Genomic DNA, 19,008 nt, shown 5'->3' on the forward strand with positions numbered 1-19,008 from the left:
AAATTGGCATTGTAAGTCTTTAAAGTTGTTATCAATCCAAGTAATATCTCTTATTTTATTATATTTTTTGACTAATATTGACATTGAATATAATTTCTTATGTTTAATGGTCTCTACTTTTTCTTTTCTGTGAATTACATATACATTGTTTTGTTCCCCTAATTAAGCTGTTTATTTGTTATGTAGTATTTTATTTATTAATTTCATAGTTTTGTAGAATATCTATGTATTCTGGTTATTAATCCTTAATCTGATTTTGAAACAGAGTCTCACTCTGTCCCCCAGGCTGGAGTGCAGGGATGCGATCTCAGCTCACTGCATCCTCCACCTCCTGGGTTCAAGGGATTTCCTGCCTTAGCCTCCTGAGTAGCTGGGACTACTGGTGCCCACCACAATACCCACTTAACTATTATATTTTTAGTAGAGGCAGGGTTTCACCATATTGACCAGGTTGGTCTTGAACTCCTGATCTCAAGTGATCCACCCACCTTGGCCTCTCAAAGTGCTAGAATTACAGGCATGAGCTACCACATCTGGTCTGTTTATGATATTTTTGATGGAGAGAAGTTTAAAAAGTTAATGGAGTGAATGTAAACATTTTATTTTGTGATTTTTGTTTTTACAATATTTTAAAAGAATTTTTCCCCTGCTCTGATGTCATAAAGGTATATCATATATTTATACACTAAAAATTTCGACTTCTTTCACATTTAGTTTTTAATTTATTTGAAATTTCTAATTTATATATTATATAAGCTAAAATACTGATTTTTGGAGGACCTTGAAGAACCAGAAGGTGTCTTCATTACATATGCCTGGGGCCCTGGAGCAATTCTAATTCCTGCTCTTTCAGAAGAGGAGCCAAGATGCCTGACTAGATGTAGCCAGGAGGACCATCTCCCACCAAGAGACTGAGATTTCAAGAAGACTGGTACACTCTAAGCAGATCTTTGGAGGAAAGAAATTGAGAGTAGATGGAAGGATGAGGCAGACACTGGGCTGAAGAGGGAGGCAGCTGGGAACCCTGTACAGTTCTACCAAGTACCAGGACTTGTTCCCCTCTGACTCCTGGGAAAGGGGTGAGTTAAACAGGTTAGAAGTGTCCTGCTCTGCCACTGAACTCTGGAATCCAGGCAAAAGGAAACCCCACAACCCCCATGGATACTTCAGCTAGCAGGGAGAGCTGCTTAGAAAGGTGGTAAGGGCAGGACTCCAGCCTGTACAGAGCCCAGACATTTGGCACAGGAATATCTGTGATGAAGCATGGGCAAGGATTCCCATTCCCCAAGGCCTGTCGTGCTACTCTAGGAGATTTAAGCCTAGGAGAACTGTCAAACCTGGACTGAGTCATGGCGGTTTTGCTTGTGAGACAGAGTCAGTCTGATCTGACTGACTGAGCCCTGTCTGCTGGCCTCTCCCAGGCCCCTAGCCTGGGCACACCTTCTTGCAGCACAATCTTGTTTGCCTAACCAGGGTGATTCCCAGGGGCCTTCATTATAACTTCATTATAACTCCTTCAATGGCAGACCTCACTTGACCATGGGAGACCTCCAGCAGACTGGTCTCCATTGACACATGCCAGCCCACCCACACTCACCACTCATTGCAATCCCCCCAACCCCTCCCACCACCTTGCTGCATTGCTAGCACACACTCGCAAACAGCCAATTATCACTGTTTTGCTGACACACACCCGTACATGGACCTTGCTTCCCCTCCCTCACCAGTGTGCATGGGTGCACACACCCCACTTTGCTACTACCATCAGCACAAGTACACACCACATCCCCTCCCTATGCTGCTGATATATGGACACCTGATCATACCGCCATTGTGTGAAGGCATGCACAGATACTGGCCCTGCCTCCACTGTGCTGCAGGTGTGAACATGTCCTACCCCTCCTACTGCTTCTGTTGGAGAGAGTGCAAGCACAAAAACCAGCAAGTCGGCCCTAGCCAATTTCCTACTCCTGTCCTTGCCAAGCTCCATGACTGTTGGTCTAAGCAGTATGCAGGAACACCACAGTCCTTCTCTCACTGTTTCCCTGCCCCAGCTGAAATCCATGCAGCCAACCACACTGCTGTGGCTACTGGCATGAATGAGAAAGCAGGTATTCCACTATCTCCTGCCCTGACAAAGCACTTTGGCCTGCATTATGCGTTCAGCACCACCCCAAAAAAACTTAGCATCCATTGTGGCCAGCAGATGGGGGCACCTTCATCCCTCCAGTGTAGCAGGTTTTTAATCTTGACAGGCCAGAGAAAGAGCCAGTGGCTGGTACCAGCCCTGAGAGTTAGAGCACATAGCCCAGGAGTGCTGAGCTGTTACTTGGCCCCCTAAAATCTTCCAGAAACAAAGCCAGTTGAATGAACCTACCTTATTCCACAGTTGAATTTCCAAAGATGTCGAAAAAGATTAAAGCAAAAAACCCCATCCAAATGACAGCAGCTTCAAAGATTGAAGGAACATCAGCCCACACAGATGAGAAAGAACCAGCACAAGAACTTTGGCAACTCAAAAAGCTAGAATGTCTTCTAACCTCCAAATGACTCCACTAGTTCCCCAGAAATAGTTATTAACTAGGCTGATATATCTGAAATGACAGAAATATAATTCAAAATATAGATAAGAATGAAGATCATCAAGATTCAAGAGAAAGTGGTAACTCAATCCAACGAATACAGGAGCTAAAAAACAAAATGGCCAATTTAAGGGAGAACTAAACTGATTTAAGCTAAAAACCTCAATTCAAGAATTTCATAATACAATCACAAGTATTAGCAGAATCAACCAAGCTGAGAAACAAATCTCAGAGCCTGAAGACTGTTTCTCTGAAATGACTCAGTCTGACAAAAATAAAGAAAAAAGAATAAAGGAAATGAACAAAACCTCCATGAAATATTGGATTATGTACAGAGACCAAATCTATGGCTCATTGATGTCCCTGAAAGAAATAGAAAGCAAGCAACTTGGAAAACATATTTGAGGCTAGTATCCATGAAAAACTTTTCAACCTTGCTAAAAAGGACAACATTCAAATTCAGGAAATGCAGAGAACACCTGTGAGTACTATACAAGGCAAGTATCTCCAAGACACATGGTTATCAGATTCGTCAAAGTCAAATTGAAAGAAAAAATGCTAAAAGCAGCAAGAGAGAAGAGACAGGTCACCTACAAAGGGAATCCCATCAAGCTAATGGTGGAAGTTTCAGGAGAAACCCTACAAGCCAGAAAAGATTGGGATCCTATATTTAGCATTCTTAAAGGAAATTCCAACCAAGAATTTCATATCTACCCAAATTAATCTTTATAAATGAAGGAGAAATAGATCCTTTTCAGGCAAGCAAATGCTAAGGGAATGTATTACCAATAGACCTTCCTTACAAGAAATCCCTAAAGGTGTGCTAAATATGTAAAAGAAAGGGCACTAGCCACCACAAAAACACACTCAAATATATAGACCATTGTCTCTCTAAAGCAACAAAAAAATGAGACTATATAATAACTAGCTAACAATATAATGACAGAATCAAATCTGCACTTATAAATATTAACCCTGAATGTAAACAGGTTAAATGCCCCAAGCAAAGGCATAGAGTGGCAAATTGGGAACATGACCCTACTGTTTGCTGTCTTCAAGAGACCCATCTCACATGCAGTGACACTCTTAGGTTCAAAGTAAGGAGATGGAGAAAAATTCACCAAGAAAACAAAAAAAAGCTGGGGTTGTTATTCTAATTTCAGACAAAGTACACTTTAAACCAACAAAGATCAAAAAAGAAAAAGAAGGGCATTACATAATGGTAAAGAGTTCAATTCAACAAGAAGACTTAACTATCCTAAATATACATGCACTCAACATAGAAGCACCTATATTCATAAAACAAGTTCTTAAAGACCCACAAAGAATTAGATAACCACACAATAACACTTGAAGGATTCAATACCTCACTGGCAGTATAAGACAAATGATTGAGGCAGAAAACTAACAAAAATATTTGGGACCTTAATGCAATACTTGACCAAATAGACCTATCAGACATCTACACAACTTTCCACCCAAAACAACAGAATGTACATTTTTCTCATGTGCACATGGCATATCTAAAATTGAACACACAATCAATCCTAAAACAATTCTCAGCAAATTCAAAATAACCAAAATCATATCAACCACACTTTCAGACCTCAGCAAAATAAAAATAGGAATTGATACTAAGAAAATTGCTCAAAACCATACAATTACGTGGAAATTGGACAATCTGCTCCTGAATGACTTTTGATAAACAATGAAATTAAGAGAGAAATCAAGAAATTCTTTGAAATGAATTAAAACAAAGATACAGGCCAGGTGTGCTGGCTTATACCTGTAATCCCAGCACTTTGGAAGGCCAAGACCAGCCTGCACAATATGGTGAAACCCTGTCTCTACTAAAAATACAAAAAATCAGCTGGGCATGGTGGCACACACCTGTAGTCCCAGCTACTCAGTAGGCTGAAGCAGGAGAATCACTTGAACCCAGGAGGCAGTGGTTGCAGTGAGCTGAGATTGCGCCATTGCACTACAGCCTGGGCAACAGAGTGAGAGGCCATCTCAAAAACAAATATACAACATAACCAAAATCAGATCTAAACTGAAGGAAATTGAGACACAAGAAGCCATCCAAAAGATCAGTGAATCCAGGAGTTGGTTCTGTGAGAGAATAAATAAGATTGATAGAGTGTTAGCTAGATTAATAAAGAAAAAAAGAGAGAAGATTAAAATAAATGCAATCAGAAATAACAAAGGGGGCATTGCCACTGATTCCACAGACACACAACAGTCCCTTAGAAATGACAACAAACACCTCTATGCACACAAACTAGAAAACATAGAAGAAATGGATAATTTCCTAGGAACATGAAACCTCCCAGGATTGAATCAGGAAGAAATAAATTCCCTGAACCCACCAATAATGAGTTCTGAAGTTGAATCAGTAATAAAAAGTCTACTATCCAGAAAAAGCCCAGGACCAAATGGACTCACAGCCAAATTCTCCCAGATATAGAAAGAAGAGCTTGTATCATTCCTACTGAAACTATTCCAAAAAATTGATAGGAAGGGACTCCTTCATTCATTCTAAGGCCAGCATTATCCTGATACTAAAACCTAGCAGAGACACAACAAAAAAGAAAACTTCAAGCCAGTATCCTTGATGAACACTGATGCAAAAATCCTCAAGAAAATACTAGTAAACTGAATCCAATAGCACATAAAAAAGATAATCCACTGCAATCAAGGCTTCATCTTTGGGATGCAAGGTCAGTTCAACAGACACAAATTGATAAATATGATTCACCAAATAAACATAAATTAAAACAAAAACCACATGATCATCTCAATGGATGCAGAAAGGCTTTCAATAAAGCTCAACATCCCTTCATGTTATAAACCATCAAACTAGGCATTGAAAGAACAGACTTCAAAATAGTTACCATCTATGACAAACCCACAGCCAATATAACACTGAATAAATAAAAACTGGAAGCATTCTCTTTGAAAACCAGAACAAGACAAAGATACCCACTCTCACTACTTTAATTCAACATAGTACTGAAAGTTCTGACTAGCCAGAGCATCAGTCAAGAGAAAGAAATAAAAGGCATCCAAATAGGAAGAGAAGAAGTCAAACTATTTCTTTTTTCTAATTGCATTTTAGCTTTTGGGGTACATGTGAATAACATGCAAGATAGTTGCAAAGGTACACCCGTGGCAGTGTGATTTGCTGCCTTCTTCCCCTTCACCCACATCTGGCATTTCTCCCCATGCTATCTCTCCCCAACTCCCCACCCCACACTGTCCCTCCCCTATTCCCCCCAATAGACCCCAGTGTGTAGTGCTCCCCTCCCTGTGTCCATGTGTTCTCATTGCTCAACACCCGCCTATGAGTGAGAACATGTGGTATTTCATTTTCTGTTCTTGTGTCAGTTTGCTGAGAATGATGTTCTCCAGGTTCATTCATGTCACTACAAAGTACACAAGGACATTTTTGATTGCTGCATAATATTCCATGCTGTATATGTGCCACATTTTCTCTGTCCAGTCTATCATCAATGGGAATTTGGGTTGGTTCCAGGTCTTTGCTATTGTAAACAGTGCTGCAATGAACATTCATGTGCATGTGTCCTTATAGTAGAACAATTTATATATACTGGATATATACCCAGTAATGGGGTTGCTGGGTCAAATGGAATTTCTATTTCTAGGTCCTTGAGGAATCGCCACACTGTCTTCCACAATGGTTGAACTAATTTACACTCCCACCAGCAGTGTAAAAGTGTTTCTATTTCTCCACATCCTTTCCAGCATCTGTTGTCTCCAGATTTTTTAATGATTGCCATTCTAATTGGCATGAGATGGTGTCTCAATGTAGTTTTGATTTGCATTTCTCTAATGACCAGTGATAATGAGCATTTTTTCATGTTTGTTGGCCTCATCTATGTCTTCTTTTGTAAAGTGTCTGTTCATATCCTTTGCCCACTTTTGAATGGGCTTGTTTGTTTTTTTCTTGTAAATCTGTTTTAGTTCTTTGTAAATTCTGGATATCAGAATTACAGATGGGTAAACTGCAAAAATGTTTTCCCATTCTGTTGGTTGCAGATTCACTTTAATGACTGTTTCTTTTGCCATGCAGAGCTGTGGAGTTTGATTAGGTCCCATTTGTCTATTTTGGCTTTTGTTGCCAATGCTTTTGGTGTTTTCGTCATAAAGTCCTTGCCTACTCCTATGTCCTGAATGGGTTTGCCTAGATTTTCTTCTAGAGTTTTTATGGTGTTAGGTCTTATGTTTAAGTCTTTAATCCATACTGGAAGTTCTAGCCAGAGCAATCAGGCAAGAAAAATAAATAAAGGGTATTCAAATAGGAAAGGAGGAAGCCAAATTGTCTCTATTTGCAGATGACATGATAGTATATCTAGAAGAACCCCATCATCTCAGCACAAAATCTCCTGAAACTCATAAGCAATTTCAGCAAAGTCTCAAGATACAAAATCAATGTGCAAAAATCACAAGCATTCCTATACACCAATAACAGACTTAAAGAGAGCCAAATCAAGAACGAACTGCCATTCACAATTGCTACAAAGAGAATAAAATACCTAGGAATACAACCAACAAGGAATGTAAAGGACCTCTTCAAGGAGAACAACAAACCACTGCTCAACGAAATAAGAGAGGACACAAACGGAGAAACATTCCATGTTCATGGTTAGGAAGAATCAATATTGTGAAAATGGCCATACTGCCCAAAGTAATTTACAGAATCAATGCTATCCCCATCAAGCTACTGATGACCTTCTTCACAGAACTGGAAAAAACCACCTTAAACTTCATATGGAACCAAAAGAGAGCCCGCATAACAAAGTCAATTCTAAGTAAAAAGAACACAGTGGGAGGCATCACACTACCAGATTTCAAACTGTACTACAAGGGTACAGTAATCAAAACAGCATGATACTGGTACCAAAACAGAGAGATAGACCAATGGAACAGAACAGAGGCATCAGAGGCAACACAACATATCTACAACCATACAATCTTTGATAAACCTGACAAAAACAAGCAATGGGGAAAGGATTCCCTGTTTAATAAATGGTGTTGGGAAAACTGGCTAGCTATGTGCAGAAAGCAGAAACTGGACCTCTTCCTGACAACTTACACTAAAAAAGAGAAGTCAAACTATTTCTATTTGCAGATGACATGATTCTTTATCTATAAAACTCCACAGTCTGTCCAAAAGCTTCTAGATCTGAAAACTTCAGAAAAGTTTCAGGATCCAAAATTAATGTACATAAGTCAGTAGCATTTCTATACCCAACAATGTCCAAACTGAGAGCCAAATCAAGAACACAATCCCATTCACAATAGCCGCAAAGTGAATAAAATACATAGGAATACAGCTAACAAGGGAGGTGAATGATCTTTACAGTGAGAATGACATAACACTGCTCAATGAAAGCAAAGCTGAGACAAAAACATGCAAAAGCATTTCTTGCTCATGGATATGAAGAATCAATATTGTTAAAATGGTGATCCTGCACATGAACCCCTGTAAAAGGTTTTTTAATCTGATTTTTTTCTATTTGGAGATTCAGTTCCTACCTCTGTCATAACCAAATTTCCATATATTTTTGCATCTGTTTCCAGATGATTTTGTCTATTTTGTGAATCTTTTGTGTATTTCCATACTTTTTAATTACTCAAAATTTCTAGAAAATTTTGGCATTTGATAAAGTCTTCTTACATTGTTCCTCTCCTTCAAAATAATCTTATCCCTTCTTGGTCCTGACAAGGCTCAATTCGTCAAGTTGGGTTTACTTTTCTGTTGGCTCTATTTGGAGTTGAAATGTTTTTCTGTAGTATTATATGTGCTTACTTGAAATTCATTCATTTTTTGTTAAAATTTGAGGTGAATTTAAGAAAGAAAGACCAATGAAATCGAAATGAGAGGGAGAGAGAGGACAATTGAAGGTAAAAACAAAGCAAGAGGAAAGTATGCTAACCATTGAAGTTATAAGAGTATTAGAATTAGACATAAAACTTTCTTAGAACTTTTCTAATAAGGATGAAGAGGTATGTGTAATAAATATCTGACTCTACTGACAAAAGAAAACATGTAAGTTTTATGATGGAAAACATTTGTATTCTAATACTAAACTCTGTCAGAAAAGTCTTAAGCATTTCATAGGCAATAGTTTTGAAACAATGTCTTGAATAATACTTTCCTAATAATTACAGAAATGCATTTCTTGTGGTGGTAGTAAATAACATTTTAATGTTATAAAATTTTATAGTAAATCGCTAACATTATATCATCAACCATTTCCAAAGTTCCACCTTGATGGATAGATGGAAATGAGAATATTATCAAAGGCTTTAAGTAGATACAATTTTTCTCTAACTTGGCACTTGGCAAAGTAGGGCTCTTGGGTCAAATCCACCCAACCTGTATTTGCAAATAAGGTTTTATTGGAATGTAGCCACACCCATTCATCCACATATTGTCTGTGGCTGCTTTCCTGCTCCTAATGGCGGAGTTGAGTACTTGCGACAAAAACCATATGGCCCACAAAACCAAAAATATTTACTATCTTGCCCTTTCCAGAAAATGTTTTGCCATCCCCTGGTCTGAATTATTATCTTTTAAGTTATTTACTCTGGATATATTCCCCCAACCTCCTTTATAGCACCTGAGAGTATAAGCCAAACATGTAGTGTGCACATGCATATGGTGGAGATGAGGTCCTTCACCCACATGATCCCTTGATGTCTTGACTCAGGAAGAGAATGTACTCGCCTGACTCCACTCTTCCTACCCAGGAATTCCATCAACCTAAGAAAAAAAAAAAACCAAAGGAGCACAAAGATATTCCACATTCTGAATTACAGAAATCTGTTTGCCTTAGCATCTTGATTTTTTTTTTTTAACTATGCCTGGAGAGCAGTTCTGGCTCCTATCCTCCATGCTTCTCTTGGTGTCTTAGCCTTGGCAGTCCTTTCTGGGCTCTCAGTGAGCAGGCCATGGCAATCCTGACATGGCAACTTTCTCTTCATCTGGCCTTAAGCTCTGTTTTGTAACTTCCTTTCCCCATAGACCCAGTGCTGAATTCCTTTCAGCTCCCTGATGTTAAGTCAGCTTTGTTAAAATATTTTTTTAAGGACTGGTTAACTGAACTGTCACAACTCCAAACTGGCAATGTATTCCAATGGAAAAAATACAGAATTTAGAGCTAAAAATCCTGTTTTTGAGTTCCCAACCTTGATCCTTACCAGGCGAATGACTTTGGACGGCTTGCTTAAACTTTGAGACTCAGTTTTCTCATCTGAAAAATGAGGATACTAACAATGCTTGTTAAACCTATCAGCGTTATTGTGAGAAATAAATGATATATGTGAAAAAAATCAAAACTACAAAACGACACACATGTGTTCATCATTATCACCAACTCTCAAAAGCTGTCTCCACAATTTTTCCTAATCTCTAAAGGCATTTTACTTGTGTTCAAGAATGAGTCCATTAATTCTCCATTGCTTCCTATGTGCGAAAGGGCCTCACCATTGCTTTAACATCTGTTTTTTGTAGGGGAATGCCCTGCTCTTCTGGCATAGCTACTACTCTAGGAATTACTACCCTCGGGCCTGAGCATCTCAAATATGTGGTCTTTGGTAGTTTGAGGGTGTGAGACAGGTAAGCATGTTTCTCTTGTTCCTTACCAATTCCATGTTTCAATTCTCATGGCCCTGGACCCCAGAGTGGTCCTGATCATGCTTAGAGTCTCACATAACTCTAGTGAACACCATTGTTTAATTTCTTACCCAATTCTTGTCTGAGCTCAAAAACAGAAGATGGAGGTAAAAGTCGGAATGGGGATAAAAGTACTATTGCACCCCAAAACAAACACTTCCCAGTATCTTTGTCTTTCCCATTTCTGTCTTTAGCAGTCAGATTTGTGTCTGAAATTTCCTCCTTCATGAGATTGAGTCTCATGAACTCTCTTTATCCTGCCTCTCTTTATCCTGCCTCTCTTCTAATTCCTTTATCCTGCCTTCTAATTCCCTTCTCTTTATCCTGCCTCTCTTCTGATTCCTTTAACACCTAGAAGGAGCAATTGGTAATCAAATTCTGATTTCAGGACATGGACAGAGTCACATGTATGACTGGATAGGGTTACTCCCTAATAAAAGATATGTGAATAAAAATAAAAATAAAAAAAGATATTTTTTATTTATGTCATTTTGAGCATGGGCATGGTTTCTATTCCTATTTCCAGTATCATGGAGTAAGCTCAGGAGTGGCCAAATTACAAGATTTGAATGTGAGCTCAGGGGATGGCAGAGACCCTCATTGGCTTTTAGGGAAAGCTATCTTTCAAAAGCTGCTTTATTAGAGCTCTGCCTTGCAAGTTGGACTAAGATAAAATTAGATAGGAGATAAAAAACTCCTTTGCTTTTAACAATTGCTCCTTCTGTGGCTAATTCCCCCAGGGCCCATATAGAGGAGGAGCAACTCAGATGTCCTTGCACCAGCAGTAGCTCACATAGCTTATATTTGTGCATTTATATAAATAAATGACTAGAGCGGTCACTGGCCCACTGGTTTCTGCAAATGGCTACTTTCTATATCCCAGGTTAAGCTCAACTGGGACACCGTGTTATAAGCTATAATCCAAATTTTCCTTAATTTTGAATTAACTGCTTTCTACAGAAAGGAAAAATGAAGATTACAAAAAAAAATGACCAGATATCTTTGCCAGATAAAACATAATTTGCTTTATTTTTCCCCTTTGCACCATTAAGAGATTTATTATCTTCTATTTATTTTCAGCACTTTCTTCATTTCTGGGAAGTCAGACCTGCCTAAATCATTATTGCATCTGAACAGAGTTTTACAGACAGATTTCCAGTAATGGGCTCAAATAATAAGTTCTACTTGGCATTTTATAATGGCCCTTTATGGCACATAGAAGGGCAGTTCTTCTTACATGTTTCCTGAGAAGCAAACATGAGTGGTCCCCGGGGCCTAGTGGCATTGTTGAAAGCAGTTCACCACAAATTTTAAATTTGTCTGTGGCCACGTATTATGGAAAATTTGCATTCTACATCACGATATATTTGTCTTTCTATATATACAAAATGCCTTAATATTTGACATTTCAGGCAGGTGTACCATTTTTATTCTGGCACACTTGAGCTGACTACTATTTACTGTTAGTGGGTAGATACATCCCCAGTTTAAGATACATATGGCTTGTTTGCAGGAAAACGGGACTTGCGTCTTGATTCTGTCACTTTTTGACATCTGAACGTGGGCACTTATCCTCTTTGAATATAGATCCTCCTCTGTAAAATGGGCTGTTGCGATGATTGAGTCCACCACTGGGGATTCTGTTTTTGTTAAGCAATTGCTCCAGGTTGAGAGAGAAAGGCTGATTAGAACGAATGGGGAGGTCTGAATCTCAGACCATTTTGAAGATAATTAAAAGTGGGCATTTTCATGAAACTTAAACTGCTGTCATTTTACAATAGCTACACTTTATCATATTTGTTCCTTGGGGATTTTTTCTTGCATTTTAGGTTTTGGGGTACATGTGCAGAACATGCAAGATAGTTGCATAGGTACACATGTGGCAGTGTGATTTGCTGCTTTCCTCCCCTTCACCCACGTCTGGCATTTTTCCCCATGCTATCCCTCCCCAACCCCCCCACTGCTGTCCCTCCCCTATTCCCCCCAATAGACCCCAGTGTGTAGTGCTCCCCGCCTTGTGTCCATGTGTTCTCATTGTTCATCACCCACCTATGAGTGAGAACATGCGGTATTTCATTTTCTGTTCTTGTGTCAGTTTGCTGAGAATGATGTTCTCCAGATTCATTCGTGTCCCTACAAAGGACAAAAGGACGTTTTTTATTGCTGCATAATATTCCATGGTGTATATGTGCCACATTTTCCCTGTCCAGTCTATCATCAATGGGAATTTGGGTTGGTTCCAGGTCTTTGCAATCGTAAACAGTGCTGCAATGAACATTCGTGTGCATGTGTCCTTATAGTAGAACGATTTATTGGGGATTTTTATAGTGCTTTTCCTCAGAGGAATGCTTATATTAGGAACAATAGTTCTCAGGAAACTTCTACAACAGCTGCCAGCTCCAGGGTCTCAGACTTGCCCCTAGTGAACCCAACTCAGTAAATGCTTATCAATGAACTTTTTCTACATCCATTACTTACCAAGCACTATGGTATATGAGAAAAATTGTGAGCTATGGTTTATGCTGTCAAGGATTTGAAGTCATCTTGGAGGAAACCCATGGAGCAGTTGTAAGAATTCTTCAATAATAATATACGAATATGTAATAATGTGATATACAAGAATATAATAGTGCATGTATATCAAGGACCTGCTGAATAATTAGCACGTTTTCCCCCTAATTCTCAAAACAACTCTGGAAGGAAGAAAACTATTGTTTCTGTTTTGCTGATATAGAAATCAGGGTTCTAGCTCAAGACTGAAAGATCAAGTGCCAAAACGAAAAAGTAGATTTAATAGAGTCATATGCTAGCTGCCATATCCTACTGCATTGAGTTATTCTCTATAAATGTACTTTTCTCAAACTGATTCTTGAACTGGAATATCTGGGGCCAAATGGAGATACGAATGATGATAACTGCTCAGTTTCTAGAAGCAAAGCTGATGTGAGGTATCCTCAGTACTTGCTGAGCTGACCAAAAGGGTTGATTGCTGTAAAAACAAAACAAAACTCTAAAGTCAGCATTATGGCTTACATTCTTCTTTGCACCACCTCCTGACTTCTGGCATAGTGCCTGGAGCACAACCAAAGAGACAGAAACTATTAATGCTCACTTATATCCATGTGCTACTTCACCTTCCTCAGTCTCCCTTGCAGTTAGATCTATTCAGGCTGATGGAATGACTAAGGTTGTTAAGTATCTTAGCCACCTTTCTCTTTCTCTCTTCCCCAGAGTTTTAGCCAGATGATAACAAACTGAAGATGGTAGAGCCACAAAGTGAAAAATACCTGGGTCTCTGAGTCATAGCTTGGAGGAGGGCTTCCTGGAAAACCATCCCAACAGAGACATCCACATTAAACTTTGTGTAAACAAAAAATAAATCTTTCTTGTGGTAGGCCACTGAGATTTAGATTGCTACAGCAGCTAAACGGTTTGACCAATACAGCAGGTACTGAATAAAACTTGTCATGTAAGAGACATTCGTGTGCTTTACATTAAAGTAACTTGGGAAATTAAAAAAAAAATCCTGATGCCCAGGTTAAGGACCAATTAAATTAGACTCTTTAGCAGGTAGTATTAAGGTATCAGTTATTTTTTTTTAACTTCCTAGGTGATTCATTATATAGCCAAATTTGAGAACTATTGTGTTGTATTAGTGCCAGTCAAAAAGTATGCCTTATGGATCTTGTTAGAAACAACAAATTCTTAGATCTCCAAACCTATGGAATCAGGTTCTCTGGGAATTTATATATTACTAAGTTTTAATGGGGAGGGGCAGTGATTCTCAAATATATTAAAGCTTGTGAAGTACTGTGCTACAATCTTATGCTCTAGTGATTCTCAAAGTAGGGTCCTCTGACTATAATCAGAGTTGTCTGGAAATGCTTCCTAAAGACAGGTTTCTGGGCCTGATCCTAGGCCTTCTAAATCAGGATCTCATAATGGAGGTGGCTTGATATCCACATCCCTAAATAATTTTCTAGGTAATTCTTTGTTCAGTAGAATTACCACTTATCAGTTACTGACACCATTGCCCTTTCCCTAGAATCTCCTACTTTCCCACAACTCCTCCCACCAAACACCAAGTCTCTTTGATTCCCACTCATAACATTCAAGAATGGAAGGGCAATGATTTTCTATTTTTAATCCCTGTATTTTCTTTAAACAGAGAACTGCTCCAGCACTCTCAAATGTTTTACAGACCACTAATTATTAAATGTGGACGCTCTGGAACCGAGAACCTTTTAACTAAAATGATGACAAATGATGCTGGCCAAGGAGAGTCAGACCTGAAGATTAGGAATTCCTAAAACGATGTCAACCTACAATTCCTATCACAGAGCTCTGATTGCTGCTGATCTTTTTAGGAACCATATCTACTATATGAAGAAAACTGCTGGTGGGCCTAAATTTAGATGAAAACCAGAGAGGCCTTAAAAAAGTAATGGGAAAGGAATGTACAGAAGCAACAAGATGATTGAAAAAAGATGGCAAGTCATGTGAGTTCATTGATTAGGGTCTGGTTTGGGGAGTGTGCTTTGATTCTGGCTAGGGATTTTGCAGGATAAAGAGAGAGATTCTATAATAGGCATTTTTGATCAGAGAAAAGAATAATGTCATTCTTTCCCAATTTCACTTTCTTCTTTCTCTTGCTCTCTGATTTCTTGAAGTCAATATTGGGAGGATATGTTGGTAATTGCTATGGCTACTAAAGAAGCTGATTCTAAAACTACAGACACTGGTAGACTTTGTGCTTCTGTTTTTATCCCTATTTCATGCTCCCTTACTCTTTCATTTTTCTAATATATCTACAGGCACTTGCTGAACACCAGTTCTGAGCTGCAGAAGTGGAGACACAAGATGTAAATTTAAAAGTCCCTGTTCTGGTCCTAAAGAAGCCAGCCATCTAGAGAAATGGATGCATAGCAGGTCCAGCAGAGTGGACTTTATGCTCATGAAGGAAGCAGAAGGAGAGCATGGGCTGGGAAGAGAGACAAGCAGACTCACTTCTCATTTCTCTGTGGAAGAACTGTGGTGAACTCAGAGTCAGCTTACAACATTCATTAGCATTCTTCCCACTTGACTCCTTTGCAAGTTGAAATAAGGAGTTTGGAAAGGGAGAATTTCTCCATATAAAAATAGTCTGGGTATATCCATCCAAAACTAAAGGGAGTGGAAGAGACCGCAGATCTACATATTTGATGGGATAGATCCTTGGGGCTCAGCCTCACCTACAGGTACTGAAGGAAGCCTTAGTCTGCTATACAGAGCACCCTTTACCATGGGGAGAAGATCAATGGGCTAAACTTGGGTACTGGGCCTAAATCTTAAGTGACCTCAAACCTCGGAAGGAAAGTGAAACACAATAATAGGCAATATTCAGGTAGTTGGGCAAGGAGGGCCCTAGTCACTCTGTTGTATTCAGAGGTTGGCTTCTAGTCCCTGCAAAGAGGCATGAGAAGGAGGCTGTATAACATGGTAGCTGGAAGTTTTGAAATTTGTAGTCAGGTGGACCTAAGGTTAGATCCTTACTCTATGGCTTTACCAACTGCATGGCCTTGGGCAAATTACTTGATATGTTGAAGCTTCTATTTCTCCATCCTGAAATGGTTATAAAGTATGCTTACATACATATATACATGCATACACACCACACATATACATGTACATACTTTATAAAGTGGCTGTGAAGAGTAAATGAGACAATCTTCTTAAAGGACTTAGCAGGGTCCCTGGCTCAGGATGAAAAAACAATTACCAATAATTTTCATGAACCATGTAGTCCTTGGTGGCTAAAGGTGAAGGGCAGGGATATGGAGAAAATATGTCTGGGATACTCTGCAAGTTATAAAAAATGACCAAGGAAGACCCCAATTTTCCATAATGCATAGAACCACAACACACAAATGAGGAAGAAACCCAAATAGTTTAAACAGGCACCCAGACAGGAGCGAGGTGACAGTGAGGATAACTTATCGCTGGCCCGTTGGCAGTGCGGTTGGAAAGTATGTACCGTTTGGACCTAGATTTCCATCCTATCTCTGTACTGTACTAGCTGCATGACAGGTTCAAGTTACTCAATTTTTTGAAAAGGGGGAGCATAGTGTGGAGATTAAAATGCTTGCCTTTCAGAACTGGAGTCAAGAACAGACACAGAGACCAAGGAGGTGGTACATGGTTGAAACTCACAAAGTGGCATTATCATTGAGCAGGAATGGGGCTGAGCCTACACAGGGGCACCTACTTGCTCAAGCCTTGGGAAGAGAAGAGATGCAGAATCCTGCAAGGTGAGGAGGGTTGGCTTTATTATTTAGAAGTAACTCAAAGTTAGACATTATTTTTGTATTTTCCAGTGCCTTCCAGGGTTTCAGTATACGCAGCAAAATTTGTCAACTGCTATATATATCTTCCTTGAACATGTAAATGGTTTGCATTCCACACCATGGTGAAGACCATACACTACTTGCAATTCTGATTTGGATTTCCTGTGTTCTCCACTGTATACCTAGCTTCAAAAATTATTCTTTATCCCAACTGCCTCTCAAGTTCAAGTTCAGTCTCCAGTATATCCTATTAAGGGCACATCACTAAATAGTGCTTTTCTTTGTTTTTCTTTTTCTTCCTCCTAGCTGACATAGGGACTTAGATTAATGCATTAGTCCTTAATACCTTCTCCTTCTAAGGCCTGGTTCAAGTCAAAGCTCTTTGATTAGCACTATCTCTTCCAGTACTATACTGTGCTAGTTTGCCTCTCAATTCTTCTGGCATTTGTTCCTGAGAGGGAGGTGAAAGATTAAAAATAAAATAAAAAATGACTTACAAAGTTTGCAGGATCACATCATCTAGTGACAAACCATTTAATTGTTCACATATTCTGGCTGAGCAAATATAAATGATCAATTTCCCATACAAACAATTTATTAAGAAAGGGAATACATATAAATACCACTGCTGACGGGTATTAAAGAATGTGGTTTATTTCAACAATAGGTTCTTGAAACTTAGTTTCACAGAATTATTGGTGTAATAAATCCTAGAGGTTTGTTATAGCATTAACTGCCCACTATGTACTTCAAGCTATTAATCAATATATCAGCCATTAGTTATGAGCAATTCATAATATTTTAAGGATAGCTAAATATATTTGGTTACAATTTCTTTCTATCTTTTTTTTGGATGCATTTATCAGAAAGATACACATCTTTAGCTGATCAGATGTGTTTTCACATGCAAACTGCCACTGGAATTTTAGGCAGAGATTTACTTAGAATAAAATATTTCTGTAAATCACCCAGCCAGAAAAATGTCCTAACTATTAAAGAAGGAAAAGTGAAATGTGAGTGTTCATCTAGTGGCTCTCCTGCATACATATGTTTTCTTCCTGGGTACCTTGTTTGTAAATGCCGCTAAGAATGGCACATGGATGACTGTAAAACTGCTTACTACAAATGTCCGTGGTGTAATTTGAAGGCATGCCGTTTTGTACAAAGTATTCCCCAAAGACATGATCCTCTGACCCTTGGAAGTTTTTCCTGTTTTAATGTTTGCTTTTTTTATCTGTGAGTATTTGGCTCTGTTTCTTTCCATACACTTTGGCATGGTCTCTGTTAGAATAACATGGAGTTTATGCTTAGCTTGAGGTCACACTGACTATCAAACTGCAAATCAACGGGGCAAGCAAAATAGCTGTTCAGCCCTGCTTTCCAGAGAAGAGCAGCAAGAGCAGAAACTTCATGTTCCATGGGCAGCAAATAGGTAGGCCATTTCTTATCATGAGAGAATTTCCTTTTAAAAAAATGTTCAGTAGGTGCACGTGTACTAATTCTGTGTTATGCTGTTCAGTCTTTAAATTTGGTCAAGTAATTAATTACTTGTTCTCAGGTGTTTATTCCTTCCCTCTTCTGACTTTTTATTCTGAGTTTAATTCATAATCACTTTGGTGGATTACATCACAGGACAATTCCTTTATGCTATATTGGTAACTGAAGTGCCCTCTTTGAATAATAGTAATATCAGGCAGTTGGTTAGAAATGGTACACCTGGTATCTCTTAGTATTGATAGTCTGTTCCAGTGGGATTTAGGGAGCTAGTGCAGTTTCTTTAATATTCATTTCAAGAACTCTATTATTCATTTTTCCACCCCCAAAATTAAAAACAAAGTTAGCAAAAGTGATTTTTTTTTTTTTTAGTTTCCTAAGTTAATTGCTGCAAAGGCTCTCTCCATAGTTGGGCTCAATGACTTAATATCCGTGGCTAGTTTCCCCTGGAACAGAAAGTTTGGTTTTCCTTACTTTGCCATTAAACTGAAAAGATTGAGTAAATATTAATAATAATAAATTAATGAGTAAAAAATATTTTTTTTTCTGGCTTTTAAATTTGGAGATAATGCTACCAATAGGAGATAAGATTGGTGGTAAAGGATGGATATCAGGCACTTAAGAAACTCACATAAACATGAAACATAATGCTTATAAAGCAACAGGATATCCACAAATTGGAGGGCAAGAGTGTGGGGGAGGTGGAGGAAAGTGAAAATCAGTGTCTAATATCTTCAGCTTAGATTCATGGTGTCAACAGCTGTAGTTTGAAGTCAATACCCTAAGTTGCTTCTTGTGGGATGAAATACTGACCCAACCTCTGAGGCTTAAAGGAAGTGGTGGATTGTCAAGGTGATGGTGAATGGCTTGCCAAGTTCTCCATGTTACCAGGTGCTTTAATCAGGAT

General features: G+C 38.8%; 1 long non-coding RNA gene across 1 annotated transcript; it reads left to right on the forward strand.

Moving 5' to 3' along the window:
* Positions 1 to 14,314: 14,314 nt before the first annotated feature.
* On the forward strand, positions 14,315 to 16,961 carry LOC144579666 (uncharacterized). Its single transcript, XR_013527806.1, has 3 exons — positions 14,315 to 14,783; positions 15,099 to 15,521; positions 16,417 to 16,961. It is a non-coding gene; the product is annotated as an uncharacterized LOC144579666 (long non-coding RNA).
* The last annotated feature ends 2,047 nt before the right edge of the window (positions 16,962 to 19,008 follow it).

The sequence above is a fragment of the Callithrix jacchus genome, chromosome 16, assembly GCF_049354715.1.
Source record: "Callithrix jacchus isolate 240 chromosome 16, calJac240_pri, whole genome shotgun sequence".
NCBI lineage: Eukaryota > Metazoa > Chordata > Mammalia > Primates > Cebidae > Callithrix > Callithrix jacchus.